The 25929-nt window shown below is 39.5% G+C and overlaps 1 protein-coding gene and 1 long non-coding RNA gene across 9 annotated transcripts in view; one reads left to right on the plus strand and one right to left on the minus strand.

Moving 5' to 3' along the window:
• TRPM3 (transient receptor potential cation channel subfamily M member 3) overlaps positions 1–25929 on the plus strand; it is a 485893-nt gene that overhangs the window by 205644 nt on the left and 254320 nt on the right. Inside the window, exon 1 of one of the 8 annotated variants that reach the window (XM_053205280.1) lies at positions 25143–25291. The exons of the other annotated variants lie outside the window; for them this stretch is intronic. The gene's annotated coding sequence lies outside the window, so the exon portion shown is untranslated. Of the gene's footprint in view, positions 1–25142; positions 25292–25929 lie in introns of those variants that run through there. 8 annotated transcript variants of the gene reach the window in all.
• Positions 1–25929, minus strand: part of LOC113594227 (uncharacterized) — a 98316-nt gene that overhangs the window by 59084 nt on the left and 13303 nt on the right. The gene's annotated exons all lie outside the window — the stretch shown is intronic.

Here is a 25929-nt window from a genome sequence, read left to right on the forward strand (position 1 = left end):
GCCCAGGTATCATTTCACCCCCATAGCCCAGGGCAAACCTCCGCTGAGTCCTGAGTTTGACTCCGCTCCTAGATGTCAGAGCCATTGGACATCCCCACTGAAAATGCTCCTTTTTGTTGGTTTAAGTAAAAATTCCCAAAGTGTTTTCACAGACATTGCATTTGAGCTTCAGAATAACTCTCAAAGGAAAAATCCAAGGTCCCTGCACCTTCCCAGGCTCCTTGGTTTCTAAAGTTCTTTGCCATCCTGGTGCTGTAATTCTGAAGATATGATAAAAGCACCCAGAACCCAGAACCTCCACACATGTGCATGTGTGTGTGTGTGTGTGTGTGTGTGTGTGTGTGTGTGTGAATTTTATGACTCTATATCATAATTAGATGACTGTGTACATGCAAAGATATATATCTGCTGCATTTGTACAAGATACTGTATTAAGAACACTTGTAGCTCAACAAGAAGCACATTAAAAAAAGCTTATATTGATATTGAAATTTGCTGTGATGGCTTTAGACACCTTTTCATTCTGTCTGCTGTACATTCTCTCCTCTAACTGTTCAAAACAAGATTTTCAAGTTCCTGGACATCCATGACCCAATTTGCCTTCCAGTATAGTACGATTTCCTATATGTAGAGTGATGCCTTAAGCATATTATAACTTCTACTGTTTTCCAGTAAAAAAACAAATTGTGCTTACCTCGTCATATTTTTCAACGTCTTTAAAAATAACTGAGAGGCTTAAAATGCTTTGCATAAGACTTCTTTCGTGTCCTAGGCCTTGTTTGGGAGAAAAGAGAAAGAGTCCTTTGATATAAATCTTTTTTTCATGTAATCCTATTCTAATATTAATCTTATTTACTCTGTGCCAGTCTTTAATTACCATTAGCCCTTTAATCTGACCACGTGTGGGATTTGGGGAGGGGGGCAGTATTTGCTACCAAAATAACATGACTCTAGGTACATAAATTTCAGTTTTCCTTTTCCAAAAAGTAAGAGTACAGAGCCCTAAACATTCCAAATCTAAGAGGTGTACTTTCAATCCCAAAGTTACCAAGATACAACTGAAAAATTGATGGTCACCATGAAGCATCTTGATATTTGTTATGTTATTATTTGTCTTCGTAGTCATATCATTGTAACTTGTATTTATTTTAATGTTTATTTTTGAGAGAGAGAAAAAGTGTGAGCAGGGGAGGGGCAGAGAATGAGGGGAGACACAGAATCTAAAGCAGACTCCAGCCTCTGACCTGTCAACACAGAGCCTGATGCGAGGCTCAAACTCACAGACCATGAGATCATGACCTGAGCTGAAGTCGGACGCTCAACCAACTGAGCCACCCAGGCGCCCCTATTGTAACTTGTATTTTTATGGCACTTTATCATTTGTGAAAGAGCTTACACAGTACCCATTCATATTATGTATTCATTTGAACCTTGCAAAAGCCCTATGAATCAAACAGGGCTTCCTTTTTATGGATGAGAAAACTTGGACTTGGAGTGTTCCACTTATTGCCCAAGGTTCCTTGTGGTGACGCCAGCTCTGATTCCAGCCCTTGTCAGGTCTTTGTGTCTTCACCAAACAAATCACATCATGGTTATGCAGTCCTTCCCATCTGGAGGACGCATGAGGAGTAGTTTCATTAGCTAATGTGTTATTGTTGTCCCAGATAGTATCTGCACCTAGATATGATGATAGCAGCCCAGTGCGGGAGACTTCCTTGGGGAAATAGATCATCAATGTTGTCTCTTTTTCAGAGTAGGTTGTATATAGATGGTGCTTTGTGCCTGTTTAAAATGCCATCTCAGCGGCCCCATGAGTGGCTCAGTAGGTTGAGTGTCCGACTCTGCTCAGGTCATGATCTCATGGTTGGTGAGTTCAAGACTCACATTGGGCTTTGTGCTGATAGCAAGGAGCCTGCTTCAAATTTTCTGTCTCCCCCTCTCTCTGTCCCTCCTCCCACTAGTGCTCACTTGCTCTCTCCCTCTCTCAAAATTAAATAAACATTAAAAAAAATTTTAATGCCATTTCATGTTGAAGTGTGTTTCCAACCTCATAAGTAGTTACAGCAGATGGTTTATTTTCTCACTTTTATTTATAGGCATATTTGGTCATGTAATTAAGTAATGTTTCTAGACACAGGAAGGTAAGTAACAGAACAAGGACCCTAATAGTATTTTTTAAAATTGTTCAAGTTATTTCCTACTCCACCTGTGGCATGCATATGATTGAAATAATAATTACCAATATTAACCACTTGCATGCTCATATTGGTTAAGAATTAGAATAGCCTCCTCTTTAATTGAAAATCCTTAAACTGGATGCAAACATAGATACCTTTAGAACTGTTTTTAACCATCCTTGAACATGATAGTTTTTCATAAATGCTTGAAGATTTGCTCCTCTTTTTTTTTTATTCTTTTTTCTTGAGGACAAACATGCAGGCATAAAGCTTGACTCTAGAGAGAACAATGTATTAGAGATTTTTTTTAATCCTAAAAGCATAAAAATAAATGGAAGTAACCAAAATTGGGCCAAACCACAGTATTTCTTTCAAGATAACTATTCAAAAAATAAAAAGTGGCCTAACCTCTGTAAATCAGCTAAAACTATTCCCCAGAAAATAATCAAATTCCAGAAACTGGCTTTGATTTAATCTCAGAACTCAACATCTAATCCCATTAATAAGGAAGAAAGTATTAATCTAGGAGAATTATCCTATTTCTAGATATTCCTAACAGTTTATAGATGCCTAGTTTAATGTAACTATAATAGGGGCTTCTTTGAAAGATATTGCACTTTTGGTAATGTATACTACCCTGTTGACTAAAAAAGTAAATCCTTAGAGCATCGGGGTGGCTCAGTCTGTTCAGCGCCCTGCTCTTGATTTCAGCTTAGGTCATGATTTCACGGCCTGTGGGGTCAAGCCCTGTGTTAGGCTTTGCGCTGCCAGCACAGAGCCTACTTGGGATTCTCTCTCCCTCTTTTTTTGCCTCTCCCTTGCTCCTGTGCTCTCTCTCAAAATAAATAAATAAACTTTTAAAAAAGAGTAAATCCTCTACCCCCATGAAAAATTAATTTCTAAATATAGTTTTTCAAAACATTTTTTTTAAGTGATCTCTGTCTTTCATGTTAGAGGCTTTCCTCAAGTCCTAGAAACATTTGGCTATTATTATATCTTAAAATGAGGCACCAAAATGCAAATTGGGAATTCTTTGTGCTGAGATGGGACGTACTTCCTGGTGACTTGTTTAGTGGGTACCCAATATTTTGTTGGGAGAGCCCCCAAAGTCAAGACCATTAGGTCCCTATTTGGTGCTCTTTAGTATTTCCAAAGAAAAGACCTCCAAAGATGTGTACAGGGTGGGGTAGGAGTGTGAAGGGGTTGTGGGGAAGATATTCAGCCACATTGCTCATGTTCTAGCAGCTGAGAGAGGTAAGAAACCTGGGGGCTCTCAATGGCCCTTTTGTAGACTTTGATTTGATCATTTTGTTTCCAGTCTGGTGCCTCATGCCTTCCTTCAGCCGTGCCTTAGGACCCAATCCACTGAGAGTCAACCTTTCAAAGGAATAAACCTCTGGCTTTCTGCCTGGGTGGAAGAGAGTCATTTTCCTGGCTATGTGGAGTGGAGGGGGAAATTTGGCTACTTGTCTTAAAGACTTTAAACCAATTATTTCATATGGGTTTGACTCTACAACTCCTCAGCCTTCAAAGATACCTAGTGCCTCAATTCCTAAGGCTGCCTGAGATTCAGCTGAGTGAAACAACATGGTTCTTGTTGGCTTATGCTCTGCTTTCCAGTCACTTATCTTAGAACAGTCCCCAGTCAGCTCTACCAGTTACCACTCATCCACTTAAAGCTTTCAAAATGTTGTTGGCATCCATCATGAATTGCCACCTCCTTCTTCCTGGTGGGATATGCCTTTGTTTTGTTTTTATTGTTCCTTTACCGTCATTTTAGGAGCATATTTGAGAGAAACCAGAAGAAAAGCATATATTCAGTCTTCCATGTTTTATCAGAAGTGCTCTGAATGAGCACTCTAAAATGTACATTATTATCTTATTCCAACTGTACATCATCACCTTCCATTGCAAATTGTACATCATCACCTCTTAGAGGTCAGCCTGAAGGGAACCATGTCTCCTCCCTATTCTCTATGCCCAAGAGTCAAGTCAGTGTCTCTGCTGAGCCAAAGTAGCTGAATGGAAATGGTTAGTGAATTATCACTGGCCCAGGAGGAGGATATTGTATAGCCATCCCTCCCAATTATCACAGAAATTTTTTAAATGGCATGGATTATACATTAACAATAGAGATAAGACAATTGACAAAGTTGAAAGCAAAATATGTATTGATCAATGGCAAAATAAATTCAAAAACAAAATCCCCTAACAGATAAAAGGTAAACTTTTGAGAAAAATCTTGGAGTATATATACTATTGGATCACTTCCAATTTTATAATTAAAATAAAATTCTGGATACTTAAAATCCAGAAAATTTTACATCCAAGATGGGACAAGCCACACACACACATACACACACACACACACACACACACACACACACACACACACCAAAAACAAATACAAAAAACAAAAGCAAAAAATACTCTTAATTCCTATTAACCCAATAAACCTTAAAAAGTGAATACACTGTCATAAAAATTCAAATTTTCAGGCAACTACTGTATGTTAGGTGGTTATAACAGTTGAGAGGAAAGACTGAAGCTAAATCCCTTTAGTCATATAAAGCCTCATCATTATAGTGACTTAGGGATAGCCAAATCTAGTTAACACGCCTTCTTGGTTCTATGGAGCATACTACAATCTGTGCCAAATGCAATTAAAGAATGGTTCAAATGGCAATCTGTAGAGCTTTGAAGATATCCGTGGGAAATGGGCTGTCTGGCTGTTCATTACTGTTGTAATAGATTAGAAGTGACATTGGTTTAAAAAAAAAAAAAAGCAACTCATCATTCTGGTCCAATTGACCAATTAGGGCTTTCACACTTGTCATACTGCACTTGCACAATTGTTGACATTATTTTTCATCGTATGATGGTTATGGGAAAGAAACATGGTGCTTGATAGACTCTTGTAATATCTCTGCCTCCAACCAAATTAAAGTCTGCATGCACACATGAGTCTAAATATGTGTATTTAGATACATAGGTAAAATGGAACAAACCCAGTGTGTGGTGATAAGAAATAAATGAGTTGATACTTAAAAAGCAGATGTCTAAACACAGATAACCAGATAGCAAGAAAATACGAGATTTGTATGAGCTGCCTCACTTCTCTGTGACATAAATCATATGAGAATCGTAACTACTGGAAAAAGGAACTTATGGTTTGCTAACAGAAGTTTTTTCTTGTCATTTCAGATATAATCCCTTCTGTAATATTTCATAAAAAGAAGGCATTAATATTGACATAAATACTATAGCATTAAATTATACTGATTGGGTTTGCATCAAATGTCCATTGCAAATGCTCTTTAAAAATGCAACAGGAAGCATTTTTTATACTTCTTTTTCTTATATTGTTTCCCGCTATTTTATTTGCACTTTAGATGAGGAACAATTGTAGTCAGGAGTCATTTTGTCATTGAACAATTAACTCTTCAGAGATCTTTCCAGATTTTAAATCATCCTCGCCCTTCCTTCTGTAACTTCAACACTGAAGTTAGGAAGAAAACTATGCATGTGACACAATTTGCACTTGATCAGACCTGGACCAAGCTAAACTAAGTCACCTGAATTCATGTTCTCAGCCCTCTCTCTCTCTAAGCAGGAGCCCAATCACCTAGATGGAGGTGATGTGTTTAAAGAAATCCAAATGACAGAAGTTAGGCGGTCTATATTGGTAAACTCTAGGCAATTATAGATCTCCAAGAGGAAGGAAGGTCCTCTTTGTTTTGGTCTTATTTCCTCCAGGTTATCAGTTAAAATGTTTACACCTTATGAATGAAAGCAGAAGTTCTCCAAGGGCCTCTACCACCACAGCTATTTCTTCCTCAGTGGTCCCCACTTCCTCCTTAAGCCCTTGTCTCCATCTCTCTCTGAATTTCAGGTAGTTAAGGTGGTAGAAATAAGCCCTTGAGACCTGAGGCTGAGACTGGATGGTTAGGGTCAACTGGATGCACTTGTTATGCAACATCAAGTAAGGGCACTAGGCAATGGGAGGGAAATGCAGACAAGTTAATTGTTGTCGATTACTGTAATTGTGAAGCCAATAATAGAGGAATTCCTAAAACCTAGAACTCCTTGGGAGTTCTCTTTGTAATAATTCCACCAAAGGTGCTAACGCAGCTCCTACCCGAGTCAGTGCTTTTCAAAGATGATGTGAGGTATAATTTAGATCTATTAAAGGAAAGGAGAAACACTAAAGTGAAAATAGCTCTTGGGCTGGTTTGGGAGTGGGGTGGTTTTACTTAGTATAGGCTGCTTATGAGTAGTTTGGTCACTTGTTCTTACTGGTGTTAACTCTGGTTAAGGACTGAATGCAACTTAAATGTTCCGAAATGTTGATGGCTCTAAGTATAACGCTATAGGTCGATAGCACACACGTTTAATTTTATTTCCATTACTCTTGGTGAGTCAGTGACAACATATGGATTTAAAAAAATACTTATTCTCTGGTAACCTTTAAATGTCAAATTTTAATTTATTTGCACAGATGTTATGAAGGACCAACTTGTGCTTCACCTATGCTATGTGTTAGTGACCTGGGAAGAAATAAGATCTGGTCTTTGCAATCTAAGGGAAAGAGATGGGCAAAATTTGGGTTTCAGGACAAGTTTGAAGAAGTTCTAGGTAGCAGCAGAAGTAAACATGTGGTACACAAGGAAGGAGTTGAGATAATTAGGAAAATCCAGAAAAACTTGAGAGAAAATGAATTCTGAGTTAAGTTTGAAGGAGTCAGTTTTTCCTGGGCAAGCAAGCAGAAAAGAAAAGATACTGAAGGCCTGAGAAAAAAAGGAAAAGCAAACGTACAGAGGTGTGAATGGGCTAATGTGGTGAAGAGGGAGGGTCATTGAGGAGTTTAACAGTAGACAAGGCTGGAAATGTGGTTTGCAGATAAATCATGTAGGTGTTTGAACTCCATGATAAAACATTTGTACAACAGAAGACACCAACCCATTCTTCCCTAAGGTTTAAGAACTGTGGTTTGCAACCAAGGTCAACTTTGCCCTAAAGGGACATTTTGCAATGACTGGAGACAGTTGTGGTTGTTATAATTGGAGCTGACGAAGCTACTGGTTTCTAGTGGGTAGAGGCCATGAATGTTGCTAAATGCCCAACAAGGACAGGATGGCTCCCCTCAACAAAGAATTATTCAGCCCCAAATGCCAATAGTACTGGGGTTGAGAAACTTGGGTTTAAGAAGATATTTCTACGGCACTCATTGGCGAGGTGGAAGAGGGGCTGAGGGCAGAGAGGCATTGAGAAAATTATAGTCACAGGGTTGGGGTGTGATGACAAGACTGAACTAAAGCAACAGCCATGTGTTTGGCACATTTTAAGTAATCATAAGCAGCCAACTTTGAGAAACTCCAATCCCAACCAGTGACCAAGAGGAAACATTAGCAGTCGTATCTCAGAGAGTAGTTGACAGAATTGTCTGTGGTTTAAAATTTGAAATGCTGTAGACCCACCCTCACCGACAGATGCAGAACCTGTGAGCGAGGGACCATCATGCACATTTTCCACAACTCCTGGGGTAATCTTCAGTTGGAGTTCAACCTCAAATCCTTGATTCCTAAACTTGTTTTCTAATCTGTCAGAATGCTTACAATGATCTCCAGGATTGTCCTGATTTTTTTGATCACTTATATTAGAATAATATTTGGCCCCCATCTCTGTGAAGTAGGGACATAAATACATTTAAGATGTTCGGAAAAACAAAGGCATAGCCGTGTCTTCTGTATAAAGGAACAATTTGGGGCATTTATATAAAATGCCACATCTCTCCAGAAGTAAGGCACACCTTTGCTTCATTTTGCATGCACACTTTGTCCCGTGCTGGGGCCATTACTAGTCCTGCCTCTCACATGCCTGGTCAGCACATTCTCAGATGAATGGTTAATTCAGTTCTGCATGCTTTCACCAGGTCACTGCATCCCAGGGAGAAATTAGACATTTGTCTTGTTGGCTTCTGGGATATCCTATACTTCTCTACCAAGAACACATGCCAACATGTTATCAGAGTTCTCTCTGGGTGGGAGTCAGGGCTAGAAATAATGTGTATTTTCTTTTGCTTGTATAACTATTTCCCAAAAGGCCCTCATTGATTCAGCACAACTTTTGTACTACAAAAAGAATATACAAAACGAGTTGTCAAAAAGCATTTGATGAGTTTGCCTTTGGACCCTGTCCCTGCAAGAGATCACTGTAAACCACACCCTAATACAGATCGACACCCTAGGAAGCCCTTCATTATCAACAGTGGCAAAAGATGGAGACCAAAAAGGGATGAATTTGACAATAAAGATGTGTCCGTCCCTATATTTCCTGAGATCCCTAAAATATGTTTTTCAATACAGCCCAGGAAACAACTTGACCAACCGTCGAAAGTCAAGTTCCTTTAGATGAGTCCCATTAAGTGAAACGTTGGGACATCCAAGACCCATGGATGTCAGAGCTGACACTGTAATTCCAAATGCAAAATAACAACTAGGATTCCGCCCCTGGTATAAACAGAATGTATCAGCCTCTCTGTACTTATCCTACAAATTAGCCCCTTTCCAGAGATGGAAGTAATAATCTTAGAAGCTAGCCAACTCTGCCTTCTACATGGAGGGGGGAGTGTGATCTGATTGGAGTGCACTTAGTGTGGTTGGTATCTAGGTCAGAAGAGTTGGCTACAATAGTTGGCTTTAATACTGGCTTTGCTAGTGGTGTGACCTTGGGCGAGTCATATCCCCACTCCAGATGTCAGTTTCTTCCACTGTGGGGCTCACATAGATGAAATGAGATGCTGCACTTGAGAGCTGGATCTGGGACCTATGAAGAAATAAGGTTTTTGGTGCCTTTTGGCTCATATGATTTCCCTGTTACCTTTCCTAGCTATACCAATAAGAATCATTTGAGTCACTTCGGGAGAGAGGAAATTACTGTGAGCCTAGAAATTGAATGGAATTGGAATGGGAAAAATATCAGGACTATTCTTTCCATCTCTCTGAGTTGGTTTTTTTGTTTGTTTGTTTTTTTGTTTTTAGGTTTTTAAATTTATTTTTGAGAAAGAGAACTTACATGGGAGGGGCAGAGAGAGAGAGAGAGGGAGGCTCTCAAGCAGGCTCTACACTATTAGCACAGAGCCCAATGCAGGGCTCAAATTCACAAACCTTGAGATCATGACCTGAGTCAAAATCAAAAGTCAGATGCTTAACCGTCTGAGCCACCCAAGTGCCCCTCTTTCTGTCTTTCATAGAATACCTGATTTCTTTCTCATACACAACATTTCTTCTTCTGACTGCACAAGTCCTATACAGAACTCTGATGATGCATGTGTTCCCCTCCAATCTCTACTGATACATAGGGGAGGTTGCCTTTTTGGAACTTTGTCTACCTCAAGACTTCTTTGCAATTAGTTCCCCATGGTTCCCGGCTCATTTTTTCTAACTTCACATTTCCAAGAAAAGGAATATGATTGATCAGCTTCTCTTTGGGGGCTAATCTATAAGTCAATGGTAGTGGCCCACCTATCAATTTTTTGCTGTGGAGTCAGGCACCACCACTGGTCCACTGGACTGTTTTAGCTGTGACCACTGGGGCTGGGTGATGGGGTGGTGTTGTAATAAAAATCGCCACAGGTGGACAGAGACACACTGACTGAGAGCTCCAAGAAGTACCCTGGTCTGATTACTTGAGTACTTGACTATAACTCCTGGTTTTAGCACTCCTACATATGTATCCTTTTGAAGTTTGTCACTATTCTGTTCTGTGGTATAGGAAACATACATGTCTAGGGATATCATCTTAGGAAATGGGTCCATGGTTTAAAAGCTACCCAGTGTAGGAAAAAGTCACTACTCACATGAAGGAGCAATATCAGGTTTCATTCTCTTTTGCTCTTTGTACTGTTATAAAGTCACTGGGCACAGTTTCCATGACCTACAGGCAAGCATCCTTGCTAAGTCACATGGTAGTCTTTAAGGGAGAACTTTGTAATATTTCAATATAGACCTCTTATGACCAACAGTATCAAGTGGGAGACAGAGAAGTGGGATTGAGTTCACAATCAATTTTAAGGAAAGTGCTATCTCCCAGAATACTCAAAATTGCTTGCCAAGTTTGACATTAGGGTATCATTCTGAAAAAAATAAACTACCTGAAAAGCCAGGGGAGAATAAACCATCAATTCCCAAAGACTCAGTCTCCATACCTGTGGTCTTGCTGATGTTCTAATATCCAAGGATAGAAGAGAGGGAGGGAGGGAGGGAGGGAGGGAGGGAGGGAGAGAGAGAGAGAGAGAGAGAGAGAGAGAAAAGAAAAAGAAACAAGATTGACTTTGGAAACTCATTTCCAGCCATTTCAAACAGCTTTGGCATTTCCTGTTAAGAAACATTATTTATGTCCAGTCTTCCAGTGTCGCATTTTTCACTGCCTGGTTTGTGACCCTGTTGGAAATATAGTAGACCTAGCAATCCAGGGGAATGAGGACTCTCTCTCTCTCTTCATGCATGCCACCAAATCAACTAAAGTCAGGACTGGGTCATGTTAAGACACTAAGTTAATTTGTCTAGCCAACTGACTTGAGCTAAATGCTCCGTGTGGCCAAGAATCTATCAGATAATAAATCATTTCCCTCATTGATACAATCTCTTTCCTATGTTGACTCAGTCTTTTGGCTACAACAGCAACTTTATATTCCCACTAAGACTAACTTCCCAGAATGTGAAGCCTTGGTGATAATGCTATTCACGAGCATACTTTATGATTATTTAAGATAATTCATTAATTTGATAGGCAAATAGACTGAGTTTCTCAAGAGGCCAGATGCTGTACTAGGTGCTGAGGAATCAGTTGAGAGAGATGGTCTCTGCCCTCCAGGTACTTAAAATCTGGACAAGGGAATGGATGAAAAATTGTAGGGAATGGCGAAGTTGTGACTAAGGTAGAAGGCAGCCTGGTCTGAAGTGAATATTTGTGTTCATGACTCACGTTTCATGTGACCACATCTTTAATTGGTCTAGAAAGGAAGTAATTTGCAGGTGATAGATCTGGGTGTCGCCTGCGAGAAACACACAGAACACGAAAGGCCATACTCCAGCGGAAACTGCAGAAGTGCAGAAATGGTCAAAAGCACCATTGTGATGTCGCCTTTTATTAGCCCAACTGAGGAGATGTAATTATTCTGCTAAGTCTTTGTTTGCTATTTGAGAGCAACAAATTAAACCCCACTAATCTACCTTGCTGGATGGTACTTACCAACCTAAGAGGCTTCAATTATCAACAGCTTAATAAACTTACTAATCTGCATTAAATGAAATCCTTTGCAAAATCACATTGAAACAATGCTTAAGTCATCATCAGCCTGCCTGCTGTGTACAGCCTGCTGTGGCAGAGCCCCAGAATGCCCTGTGTAATCAAATTCCATGTTAACTTAAACTCAGAAAACTCCTAATGGTTGGTCACATGTATGTGTGTGTGTGCTTTTTTTTTAAGTCACATTAATTTCTACAGAGTCTTTTTAATCCAAAGAAAATTGACACTTAGGTATAAGTCAAACAAGAATGTAATATAAAACTGCTTAAATTCTGCCACTGGTTGTACGAAAAACACTTCAAAGAATGTTTTATTTTGCAAAGGACGAGCCAGCGCGGTAGCTAACAAGTCCTCATATGATACAAAGAATTCAGGGTTGTCATCACATGATCAATCCAGACCACAGTCCCTTGGGAGGTAACAAGAGATAGGCAGTATGCTTTAGGTTTGCAAAAGGAGAAACTGAGGCAGTGGAATGCTTTGCGACTGATCATAATCAGAAACACAAGCAGGCTATCGCTTTGCCTCTCTCTTTTTTTTCCTAAGCATTCTAGGAAAGAAGACTATAAGCAAATCACTAACTGAGTGGTTTAGCATTCACGTGGATGTTCTCCAAATGATTTGTTTTGATGCTTGGCACAGGGACTCAAGGTGATAGTAACAGTGTCTTGAGGAATGCATCGGTTAGGTCTTAAATGTTAAATCATGAGCAGAGCCGTACAGATGCAGGTAGATTTGTGCATCGAACACAAAGGGAGCCATAGAATTAAACTGAACAAAGCCCTTCAAGATTTTGTCCTCAATCATTTGGACTAATTAATCATATAAACCCGTCCAGGGCATACAGAACTCCACACATATGCAAATACCAACTAACATCCAGCTATTTGGGATTCTCTTGGAACCATTTCATTTTTTTAACCCACAAAATGCAGAACTTTCTGTTTGGATACAACAGAGGCTGGCAAGGACCGTCACTTAAAGGCTATCTAAGAAACAAAAGTTCTGATCTTCTCTGTTATTTTGAATTACACGACTATAATTATTTTTCATATCATCTACATCAGCCTGTATTTTCTATGACTTGAAAATTTTTGAGCAGAAAAGTGGTATAACTTCTAAATTCAGTGGGAAAACATAATTGACGGGCAATTATGCTACTTAACAAATGGTTGGATTTAAATAATGACATCTAACACTAAGAAAAGACTTCTTGTACCTTCAAAATAACATATTGCAATCAAAAGACTTTCTAAGATTTTTTTCCTTAGACTCCAAAAATGTGATTTCCAGACATTCAAGAATGATAGTATGGACCCATTTTTCTTCAAATATGTTAGTAAGCTTTAATGCCAACAAAAGGAAGGGTGGAGACTTAATACATTTTTATATATTTCTCTCTTTTCACTGCTTTTCAGTATGTTTTCTGTAATGCAGAATTGGTGAAAGCAGAGCTTGGAGTGTGTCTACCAGATCCCAGCAACAACATAAAAAAATGTGTGTGTGTGTGTGTGTGCGCGCGCGCGCATGCCCCTGCATGGTGTGTGTGAACATGTGATCCAGTAAATCACTCAGCCAATTCAGTGGCAATACTTTAAGACGGATGGGTTCATTTTGCCCAGTATTTTAAGTCTTGATGGTTCCATTGGTGCAGAACATGTCAGGAACACAGAAGAGTAAAGTGTCCGTTGATGAACATCTTAAAGAATGCTCCATCCACAGTTGAGTGATCTATTTTCTTGATAACTATATAGTATTATCCACTATTTTCACAAATATTTCTTAAGAGTCTATTAGGGACCAGGCACTGGGGTAAGGGAAGAGAGTAAAAAGGTAAGTAGATATGGCCACTGCCCTAAGTGAGCATGTGAGGATATAAAATAACCGTGCACCATCAATAAGGACAGAAAGTGGTAACAGGCAGGGAAAGAAAAGTACGTACTTGCAGCTCAGGAGGGAACATTTTTCCATTGTGGAGATGGAAAGAGGAGAATAAAGGAAAATTAAAGCTAAATCTTAAGAAGTAGGAAGCATGGGAATAGGTAATTAAATTGAAGCCACCTCCCTGAAATCATAGAAATGGTGAAGGACAAATTTAATTAATTCGAAACACAACAAAAATCATTTAAGTGTCTACTCTGCACCAGCTGTCTGCCAGACTCAGCTCAGATACCTCTCTTGGCCAAAACTGGGTGGTGCCTTACAGTCTGCAAGCTGGTGCCAGCCCCCAACCTGCTTGTGAAAAATGAGAGAATGGCAAAAATTGAGAATGAACAACTAGAAATTTTTACAGCAATTCACCACTACCACAAAGTCCACAGGCATCATCATTTTAGGGCATTTTATAAAAAAGTTTTCAATGGATTGAACACTTACTTTAAATGATCCTTCCCCACAAATCATTTGAAAAGCATTGCTCTGGAACACAGCATGAACTGAAAAGTAGGGTCTTCGTAAAGTTTTGTACTTCCTCTGCAGCTTAAAAAACATTTGCACATGATTTAGTGTTCAACAGATGTTCTTGAATGCTGATGTAAATTAATTAAGAAATAAGCGAATGCAGGTCTGATGGCCCATTTTCAAATTCTCCCTGTAGTGGTCAGAGTCAGGCTCTAGGTAGCATCAACTTTAATGAAGTGTAATTACCTCCGCAACAAAGCTTTTCTTTACATTTTGTTCTTTTTAATTTTATTCTTTTAGTGTTTATTTATTTTTGAGAGAGAGAGTGTGTGTGAGCTGGGAAGGGGCAGAGAGAGAGAGAGAGAGAGAGGAACGAAGCGGGCTCTGCACTGCCAACAGAGAGTCCAATGCTGGGCTTGAACACATGACTGCAAGGTCATGACCTGAGCTCAGGTGCCCCTATGTTTTATTCTTAATGGTTGTTGAAAGATTTCTGCCTGAGAACTGTAAGCACAGAGAGCTGTTTTCTCTACCTGGTTCTCCCTTATGAAATGTTGGATTTGTACATTTGTGAAATGCATACCCTCTCTCATAATAATTCACCTTCAAATAACTAATTCTGGGATCCCAAGTGGGACAAAATGCATACGTGTGCATTTATATGTGTCCCTTACTTTATTACTGTTCTTCATTTACTGGGACCTCAGGGAGGGTCAGTAGTTAACAGTCATGTCCACATCAGTATGACCTTTGGTACTCAAAACAAAAAGGAAAAGGAAAAAGAAGTACTTGTTTGAATAAAAGAAAGTGCGTATGTGAGAGTGTGTGTGTGTATATTTATGACTTTCCTTTGCAATTCCATCATGAGCTAGTGAAAAAAAAGGTGTGGCTCCCAAGTTTTACTAAATATTGGGGAAAGGACTGAACATCTCTTGCAAACTTAGGGTTTGGAGTTTAAGTTGGTAGGTGAATCAGGATACTTCATCTCTGCTCCATGATTTCCCAGTCGTTAATGACCTGACTTGACTTACTGAACACTTATTACACTTAGCCCTCGTGTGCCAATAGGAATCTTAGATCCCATTATTATTTAAATAAATCTGTAAAGAATTGCTGCTTATGAAAATTTACATTTGAAACATTGAAACATTAAATCATCCACAACCCCCTTCACCCAGGTGGTGAATATTATCTGTTCATGTTTCCTCAAAAAGTAGTATTCAAATTAAAGACTAATGACATTTTTACTCTTCTGTCTTTTTATTTGGAGCAGTCATGGATCTGAAAGGAGGTTGGTGTGGCTGGAGGGAGTGAGCGGGGATGAGGGAACTATGCAAGACTGAGGACCAGTTGAGGATCTAGATTTTCTTCTAGAAGTAGTGACAAGTGACAAGCTGGATGATTTGGGGGCCAGGGACTGTCACGAGCCAGTTCATTATTTTAAACAGCCATCACTAAAACTGTTCCACATGATACTGCAATGATGGAGTCATGATACTGTGCATTTGGCAAAAACCCAGAGAACTGTGCAACACAAAGTGTGACCCCTGATATAAACTGTGGGTTTTGTTAAGGCAAATGTATCCATATCAGCTCATAAATTGGAACAGATGTAGCACACCAGTGCAAGATGTTAAATAAGATGGAAACCATGGGGGTGGGGGAAAAATGAGACTTCTCTGTACTTCTGTTCAATTTTTCCTCAAACCTAAAACTGCTCCAAGAAAATCTTTTTAAGAGGGAAAAAGAGATTCATGCTAGATGGACAGCAAGGGGGACAAATTAGGAAGCCAGTACAGTGTATTTTTTTAAATACCTTTATGGGGCACCTGGGTGGCTTAGTCCGTTGAGCCTCCGACTCCGCCTCAGGGCATGATCTCACGGTTGGTGAGTTCGAGCCCCACGCCGGGCTCTGTGCCGACAGCTCAGAGCCTGGAGCCTGCTTCAGAATCTGTGTCCCCCTCTCTCTCCGCCCCACCTCTGCTTGTGCTCTGTCTCTCTGTCGTTCAAAAATGAATAAACAAAAAAATTTTTAAAAATTAAAAATAAAATATATTAGCATAGCCTCTTTCAAAAGAATATTGCTATCAGACATTCATTTTGGTAACAAATATTCAAAGATTGGAATTCTCTACATTAGAGTGAGGTGAGGTGCTATGAAAATAGAGGAGAAAAAAATCATGCTGCCATCCAATGAAACACAAGTTGGAGATTAAATCTGTATTTCTGTACTACCTGTCATTTTTTTTAATTTTTTTTCAACGTTTATTTATTTTTTTTGGGACAGAGAGAGACAGAGCATGAACGGGGAGGGGCAGAGAGAGAGGGAGACACAGAATCGGAAACAGGCTCCAGGCTCTGAGCCATCAGCCCAGAGCCCGACGCGGGGCTCGAACTCCCGGACCGCGAGATCGTGACCTGGCTGAAGTCGGCCGCTTAACCGACTGCGCCACCCAGGCGCCCCCCTACTGTCATTTTTTATACCTACTTTTGAATTTGTGTTCATTTCTAATCAAATGAAATTTAAATCAAATTTAAATTAATCACATTTAAATTAATATATTTAGAAAAAGCTAGTATATGTATTTATATCTTCCAGGTCCTAAAATCTTCCATCGAGATTGTATATTATACAAAGATAAGAATAAATGAAAAAGATACGAGCTTTGGTAGTGAGTATGTAAGAGAAGACAAGGACAGTATTTTGAAGCTAGGCCTAATAAACTTGAACCATATTAAAACTTTCGTACAACATAAGCAGAGGCTGAATTTATGTGGATGGTTTTATTTTCTAGCTAACAATCTAGTAATTAGAGAAAGATGGTTATCAGACAGAAATACACCTATGCTGCATTGACTTAACACCTAATAACATCTCTAGAGAGTAATAGGAAGTTTCACATTGACATTGCTGGATCTGTTTGCTTATAACTTACTTCTGATGATGAAAATGAGATTGATTTGATCTCAGTCTCTCCAGTTAAATAATACTTGATTGTTTGGTTTTAGAAAAAAGTACAAATCATAGGCAGTCTGCATATTCCAATCTGAATGATCACCAAGATTTGACTTATCATTTGGTGGTGGATGAGGGAAGAGAACTGGTCTTGAAAACTCTCCCAATGGCAGAACTAGAAATGTCAAATATTAATTAATTGTAATAATGTCTTAATAATACTTGGAATCTTACTGAAACAGAATTAGAACTTCTCATGTGTGCCAGATTGCTAAACCGGGGGCATTCTTAAGAATGGTTGGCATCTAGTGAGAATTCTTTAAGGGATTATTTATTAATTCAAATCTCCTTATGTACTTTGTCTCAGTAGGCACAAAACCGTGTGCTCTCTGCTACATTTTTCTTATCAGAAGAATAATGGTTCCACGAATTTGCAAAAATTAAAATAAAAAAAAAACCCTCATTTTCAAAACGCCTCTACATGTACTCTGTAGACACTGATGAGGGACTCACAGCAAAGTTGTCAGGTTCTGACTCGCTGAGTCTCCAGCTCTGAGAACTGAGGTTGACCCAAGAGATCACCAAGATTGAGTCATTTCCCCAAGATCACACACATAGTCACCAACAAGCCATGGCTGAGATGCATATTTCGGGACTCCTGATCAGTCATGCTTCCACCAGGCTCTGCCTCACGACAGCTTTGAATGGATAAAGACAATCAGAATTTTAGAAATAAAATCCCACAGCCAGATTTCTGTCTTTCCCTCGTGAGGATAAAGAGTTTGACCTGAGAACGGAAATCACTCATTGATTAAGATAAATCAGTATCTCAAATAAATCAAAATAATTTAAAGTAGTTAGAATGATAAGAAAACTAAAAATAACTTCAAAATGTATATATAAAAATATTTATAAATATATGTAAATATAGGATTACAAATATATTTTAATAATTATAAAATATATTTTAAAAATATATGCAAAATTAAAAGCAAATGTAATATAAAATATGGATACAACATAAAACAGTAATATAGAATATACAATATATTATGTATTATATAGATAAATATAGAAATATGAATATATATTTGTATGTATATTTTAATGTTTATTTATTTTGAGAGAAAGGGTGAGCAGGGGAGAGGGGCAGAGAGAGAAAGAGAGAGAGAGAGAAAGAGAATCTTAAGCAGGTTCCCCACACAGTGCAGAGCCTGATGCAGGAATCGATCCATGACCCTGGGATCATGACCTGAGCAGAAATCAAGAGTCAGACACTCAACTCACTGAGCCACACAGATACCTCTATTTGTTTATATCTTAAACTTTATGTATCTATGTGTGTGTATACACACACACACACACACACACACACGCACACAGAGGGTGGGACAGAGAAAGGGGACTTGCTTCCTTAGTAGTGAATCCTGATGTGGGAATTCTACTACAAATACAACTACAGCTACCCATCCATCCTTACCCTCTTCTCAAAGTCTTTGGTCCTTCCAGGACAAGAGAGGTAAACAAAATAGAAATTAGCCTCTGAATCTATGATGTTATTTGTCACGTAAATTCCACATTTCTACATAACACAAAATGTTTCCATTTCACAACTCAGCCTATTTCTTTGGCTCCTGACAAAGTCAGAACAGCTCAGGAATGAGTAGTAAGGTAAACAGAATTAAGGGCATAAAGGAGGACTTCACCTCGCTCCAGCTCCTCATTTACTTGATAGAAAACAAAGTTATATTTCCCATGGGAGCAGCCTCCATGATTACAGACCCCCCTACGCCCCGCCCCGCCCTGCCAAGATTTGTGCACCCACACTATTACACAGACACTTCTTTCCAACGAATGACTCATCATTTTAAACATCCTGGCTCTTGTGGAGTATGTCATTCTCCTAGTTGTGTTGATCGTGAGTTTTTCTTTCATTTTCTCCTTCTCTGAAGTTTCTATCATTATCTCTTAAAAGACGTACAGCAGTTTTACAGGGTCAGCACTACTGTAGCTCTGTTTTTCTGTTGATGGAGGCAGTCAAGTCCCTGAGAGTATGTATGTGGCTGTTAAGTATTTATGTTACCATCTATGGACACAGCTATTACTTTCAAACAAGTGGCTAATCCTTGACTAAAAATGGGATGCTTTTGAAATAGAGATCTACATCCTCATTCAAATTTTCAAGTCTGTTAGGCTTGATGAAGTATGTATACTTTTGTTAAGATCAGGATGATGACAACATCCTTGTTGCACTACAGAGAAGAAAAAGATCATTCAGCACCCCTAAAATCACCCACAAAATATAAAGAGATGCAGGGTTCACTGTACCCCAATAGGAGCACAAGACTTTGGGTTTCTCAGGCTAACACAGTAGCTGATGTATAACTTTGGCACGATGCTTAACCTCTGTAAGCCCCAGCTTTTTATTTGGGTAATGGAATTTTATAATACCTGCCTTATGGAGTTCCTGGGAATATTTCATGAAATGCTATTTATGAAAGCATTCTGTGAACTGTAAAATTCTTTATAAGTATGATGTATTATCGCCAAGCAGTGATTAGCTGCTTTATGATGAGGAAACAATTTTCCAAAGAAACATGGAAACATATTTTTAAGTGGTTTATGAAAATGCCTGTGAGATTAACATTCCTATATATATTCGTATTAACGTCTACATAGAAATTTTGAATGTGTTTAAGTATAATTTACACAGCATGACCTATTGATAAAAAATGAGTTTCATTTATAATTGTAAAACATAACTTATTGAATCTTTTCCCAATCTGGTAATAAAAATATAATTTAACTTTATGTTAAGGTGTCTATGATTTAAGTCGTAGAGGCTATAATGTGAATTTTAGTATAAATAATTTCAGGGCACGAAGAATTCTCCCCCAAAGATGATTTATTAAAAAATGAGAAATAGGGGCCCAGTTGGTTAAGCATCTGACTTCGGCTCAGGTCATGATCTCATAGTTTGTGAGTTTGAGCCCTGCATTGGGCTCTGTACTGACAGCTCGGAGCCTGGAACCTGCTTCAGATTCTGTGTCTCCGTCTCTTTCTGACCCTCCCCTGCTCGCACTCTGTCTTTGTCTCTCTCTGAAAAATAAATAAACATTAGAAAAAATTTTTAAATAGGAATTGATATTCCCATAGAAACCAGGTTCGAAAATAGAAGGAGGAAGGGACATGTGGTAGGTGAGGCAGTACCATAACAGACCTGGAGTACTGAGTATTTACAGGGGAAATTGACAATGAATGATTATCAATTTTGACAGGAAAATCAATAATTATAATACCGTATGACTTTTCCCCTAATGGAAGTATGGGCGAGGTAAAGAAGTGGAATAGTAGTTGTGGTGATTCGTTGTGTCTGGCACTGGGCAGCCGAGCCTGTTAGAATACACAGTACTTTGTACAGAGTCTGGAAGAACGAAGAGGCATTGACTAAGTATAGAACCCAGAACTTAGCATTTCCAGGCAAATGGGATAGCATATTCAAAGGTTGAGAAGTGTGGAATAACATGGTACATTAGGGGAACAATCAATAATTTAGTTTGCTGGGGCACAATGTGTTCAAAGATTTGGAGGAAAAGGGAGAGATTTTAATAAAGTTACCTCCGAAGCCATTTCCTAAAGGTTTTAATTACTGAACTGACATCATGCAGGGGATGGGGAGCCACAGAAGGGTACTGACTGAGGGGTGTTCTAATCGATTATTTTAGGAAGAACATACTGGTGGCAGCATGCTCTGGAGGAAGCTGGCTTTGTGATGTTTCTCTAGCATTATTTTTACTTTATAGGTCAACTGCAACTCTAAATGTTAGAGACCACAGTGTGTTTATTGTCAAGCATTAGAATGAAAACAAGGAACATTTAAGAAGGATTGTTCCTGTGTTTCCCAAACTCCAGTCACTTTTGTGATACATCATGATTTTTCTCTGATCTACAAATGATTTTTATTCTAATTTATTAAACATTTTTAACAGACTCGTTTTTTCCCAACTCCAAAAGGGAAAATGCATGTCCCCAGGGAATAGCATTTGTTAAGGTACAGGTTTAGCCACTGCATATATATTATATATTAACATAAACCCAGCTATTAAAAATGCCCATCAAAGGGGTGCCTGGGTGGCTCAGTCGGTTAAGTGTCCAATTTCAGCACAGGTCATGATGTTGCGGTTTGTCAGTTCGAGCCCTTTGTTAGGCTCTGTGCTGACAGCTCAGAGCCTGGAGCCTGCTTTGGATTCTGTGTCCTCCTCTCTCCCTGCCCCTCCCCTGTTCGTACTCTGTCTCTGCTGGTAACTCTGCTGTTACAATGGCGGAGATAAATGGTGCCACAAAGAGCCTAAATTATTAACCATCTGACCCCTTACAGAAAATGTTTGCTGACTCCCACTCTACATCATGTTCTTTTTGTTGATGTTGTCAAATGTGGACCTCACAGGAAAAAGTAAATGCTTTGGACATCTTTATGACAGTGAAATAGGCATTTTTTTTTTCATGTCAAAATCTAGTTGCTGCTTGTAGAAAATCTGATTTCCATTTTTAAAATTGATTTAGGTACCAGTGGAAAGTTTTTAGTATATTCTATTTCAGCATGATGTTTTTCTTTAATGATGAATTAGGAGGATGATGTATTCTGCCACTACGTAAAGAACAACCATAGTTAGCATTACCCTTGTGGTTTCCTCTTGTTAGTATTCAGATTATATTCTCTGTAAACTACATCTGAAACAGGCTAGAAATGTACCCTGTCAGGAGTTGCATTGTTGGGTGATGCATAAGAGATTCTAAAAAGACCCATATGGACAGTATGGCCAAGAGCTACAAGTCTCTGTGGAACTAATTACCTTCTCAAATCAAAGGGTCCTGGAGATCATCTGCAGCCTCTTGTGAAAGCATCTCTGTGCTGACTTTACCTGGGGCTTCCCTTTCTCTTAAACAAAAATGCTCATGGTTCTAAAGATAATGTTTTTGTCTTTGGTATAAAGTTCATGGAAGATGCCACATGTTCTGGTCCCTATCAAACATTTCCCTCTATAAAGGAAAAGAAGCAAAAAGAAAAAAATATATATAAGTAAGATGAGAGAGAATAGAGTTAAGAACAATACAAGGGCAGTGTGAATGGGAGGGAATTCAAGATTTAAAGTAAATCAGATGAAGGTTTGAAGTAGCATCTGATGATGAAGGGGGTTGAAGAAAGCTGAAATCTTAAAATATTTCTTACATTGGAGGGATCATCTATAACAAATTCATTCAGTCACACAGATAGTCTACCAGCTTCTTGTCTCTCAGGTGCTTGCCTGCCCACCAACCCTCCTCATCCTCTTCTCTCTCTCCCATTTCTTGTCTTTTTCCTTTTCTTCTCTGATCCCTTCCTTCCCCACCTCCTTTAAACTCGAGAAGTCTCATCCAGCACCATACAGAAATTTTCTTTCCAACTATTCCCCACTGAGCCCTCTGTGTTTTCTTTCTTTCTTTTTTAATGCTTACTTATTTTTGAGAGAGAGAATCAGAGCATGAGTGGGGGAGGGGCAGAGAGAGAGGGAGACATAGAATCGGAAGCAGGCTCCAGGCTCTGTGCTGTCAGCACAGAGCCTGATGCAGGGCTCAAACTCATGAACCATGAGATCATGACTTGAGCCAAAGTTGGATGTTTAACCAACTGAGCCACCCAGGTGCCACTCTCTATATTTTTAAGTAATCTCTACACCCAACGTGGGGCTCAAACTCAAAACCCCCAAGATCAAGAGTCATCCACTCTACCGAGTGAGCCAGCCAAGTGCCCTCTCTTCTGACTGAATTCTTCCTACATCACTTCCTGAACTACTCTCTTCTTAGTGAATTCCTGTCATCTTAAGCTTAATAGTTGAAATTTAAGAAATCTGGAGATCTGTCCACAAAGAATTTAGTTTTATAGCTACAAATGTATGGTTAGAGGGGAAATTTTAGGAAAATCTAGAAAAAGAAAAGGAAGAAAATAAAAATTAGTTACAGTTTGGGGCGCCTGGGTGGCTCAGTTGGTTAAGAGTCTGACTTGGGCTCAGGTCATGATCTCCCAGCTTGTGAGTCTGAGCCCCGCATCGGGCTCTGTGCTGACAGCTCAGAACCTGGAGCCTCTTCTGATTCTGTCTCCCTATCTCTCTGCTCCTCCCCTGTTCACACTCTGTCTCTCCCTCTCTCTCAAAAATAAATAAACATTAAAAAAAATAAAAAATTAGTTTCCCCTTTAAGTGTATTTCCTACCTATCATGTCTGTCTGTATTTAAAATTTGTAATTATTCTTCACTTCCTCTTTTATGCCTGCTTGCCTCACACAAGAATGTGAAAATATGTATTTCTCTATGTAATTAGTTTTCTGAAACTTGATTATGATCATCATCCAACAGCATGAGCCATAGTTCAATTAGCCTCCCCTCGCTGAACTTTTTCCAATTTTTCTGTGTTATAAATAAAGACGCAGTGAACATCTCTGTGGCTCACATCTCTGGTGATTCCCTGAGAATAAAATGCATGGGAGTGTTACTGCTGCGTGAAAGGAGGGGATGCACATTATCAAGGCTGTCACTATTCTGTAGCCAGCTCCTGAAGACAAGCGAAGGGACTTCTCCATCACACATTTAATGCTGAAGCTCAGTCTGATGTTTCACTTGAACGTCTTGCTGATTTTACTGCATCCTCAGTTGAATGTCATTAAGTAGTTTATTGACTCTTGTGTCTGGGGTGAACTTGGTATGTGAGAAACCGGAGTTTGAAGGAGATCAATCCTGGAAACAGCAGAGAGGCCAGGAGAAGGCTAAGTATTCCATCCAAGTTTGGAATAAGTCATCCAGTTCACGCTGTGACTGCCAGTGAATGTTCTCTTAACACATACTAGGTATTTTCAGGGAAATAAAAGATCAGAGTGGCATTGCCCTCACAGATTTACAGTCCCTATTGTTGACCATAAATACCAACTCTCTGCTCTGACCTCTTTTTTTTTTTTTAATGTTTATTTATTTTTGAGAGAGAGAGCGTGTGCACGTGCAAAAGAGAGCACACCAGAGCCCGGGAGGGGCAGAGAGAGGGAGAGGATCCCAAGCAGACTCTGCACTGTCAGTGCAGAGCCTGACTCGGGACTCAAAACCAGGCGCCCCTCTGCTCTGGCTTCTCTCTGGAAGGGAGGAGATAAATCCTTTGGAGATGAAATGCTTATATATTTACTTTTTTAAAAAGTATTTTTGCCTTGTTGAAATCAGAGCTCTTTACTCTCCCAATTTGTTCACTTATCTAGTTAAGAACTACTGTTATGTAAAAAATTCACTCTTGGATGATGTTTGAAAGGGACCTTTTTGTGTGAGCCAGAAGCTCCCAGTCGGGCCACCCCAGGCAGACACCATCCTGCCTAATGTCTGCGTCCATGATCTGGAATGGTCCCGGCTCATCTCTTTTTCATAGGGAAACAGGAGAGTGTAGGTTTCCAGTCACACATTTGCAATTGTCAGGGAGGGGCCAAGGATGAGAGGTGTGATCAGACAAGTCTTAGAATTTTATTGACATTTTAGAAGTTGTGGAAAGACGCTGACAAAGTCCAACTTTATTCTACTTGTGCTCCCTTTCAGGGACCAGACCAGTCCTTTGAAACATTCAGAGTTTTTAGCAGTTCCTCTTTAAAGAAATGCTATCATTCCATTCTTTGGGGAGGAATGAACAATGCCCCTTGTGTGTTCGAACCACTCAGAGCATTAATACACTGTTTCTTTAGAAGGATTTGCTTTCCCAAGTTGAACTTTTCAGAACTCAGAACACCTTATCACACTTGCAGAAAGCTTCTCTCTGAAAATGGAAAAAGCCAAGGGGGGAGAGCCTGTCAGGACTTGTGCCAGTTAAATCCGATCTCTCCGGGGATTTGTTTTTCTTCTGGCGTCAGATTAGATGTTCAAATCAAGCAGTATTTGAGGGCTGCAAGGGAATGTCCATGGGATTCTTAGTGAGGCTAATCCCAAAGCGGCACATTCCAAGGGGCTAATCTGCCCAAGTTCATTGCTTACTTGAAACGTCTCTTGGGGGAAGAGCTGGGCAAGTGGCTTTTTTTCCAGTGGGCGGTCATAAGAGCATTATTAACGGGATGACCAGCCCCAGACGCAGCAAAATGAAAGCAACAGGCACCGCTCGTGAGACTGTCCCTGCCGCCACCCAAGAGTCAGTGCTCAGGTAAAATGATTTCAGCTCATTTTCTTCTTGTTCAGCCTCCCAGGAGTGGATGGGGGTGGGGGGGCCTGCAGGAAGACCAAAGGAATGCCCAGGGAGATGCTGAAGGAAAGCAAAAGTCAAAAATGAACCTAGGCATGCAGTACCTTTGGGTCTTTGGGGTTTTGTTCTGATCAGGACAGAGTGTACATTTGAAACAGGAGAGTCTCCAAAGAAGGAATATAGTGACATTTCACTTGTAATTTGTTCCTCTGAAGTTAGTGAATTTTTTTCTCTTCTAATCTTGTGGTTACTGGTCTGGGTTGTTGTCGTTCTGTTAAGTTATCCAGCTCTAGGGTGGATTGCGGTAGCACTTTCCAAGATATTCTGGAGACAGATTGAGTAAGATTTAGTACATACTCGATGTATGTGCTTGTAAACCAGTCCTGCCTGGAGAAGTTCTTGATTCTGGAGCTGGTGGGGAGTCAGAAGTAAGAAGCATCAGAGTAATTTGGGGAATTAATGTTTGTAGCAGAGCCTTTGTGAGAAAGACTTGAAACGTGCCTAGGTGAAATAACTTAATCTTTTTTTTTCTTTTGAAGGCAATATTTACAGCTTTTGTTTGCTTGTTTCTATCATTTTTATTCTTTACTGACTGTACATTTTACTTTCAAAGTTAGTACTTTACTCTTTGAGGGTAATCATTATACTTTGTTCAAAATGTGAATGTCCTCATTTTTGCTTTCAGTACTATTTCCTTTAATTATTAGCCTTTGAAACCACTTCCCTGTTACACATCACACATGACTGATAATGCAGAAAGACAAGAAAGAAAATAGCCCTTCACAAGCTCAGTCATGGCGATGTGACCATTCTACCTTTAGAAAAGAACGTACAAAGTGGCTTTCTAAGGTC

This window comes from Acinonyx jubatus, chromosome D4 (assembly GCF_027475565.1).
Source record: "Acinonyx jubatus isolate Ajub_Pintada_27869175 chromosome D4, VMU_Ajub_asm_v1.0, whole genome shotgun sequence".
NCBI lineage: Eukaryota > Metazoa > Chordata > Mammalia > Carnivora > Felidae > Acinonyx > Acinonyx jubatus.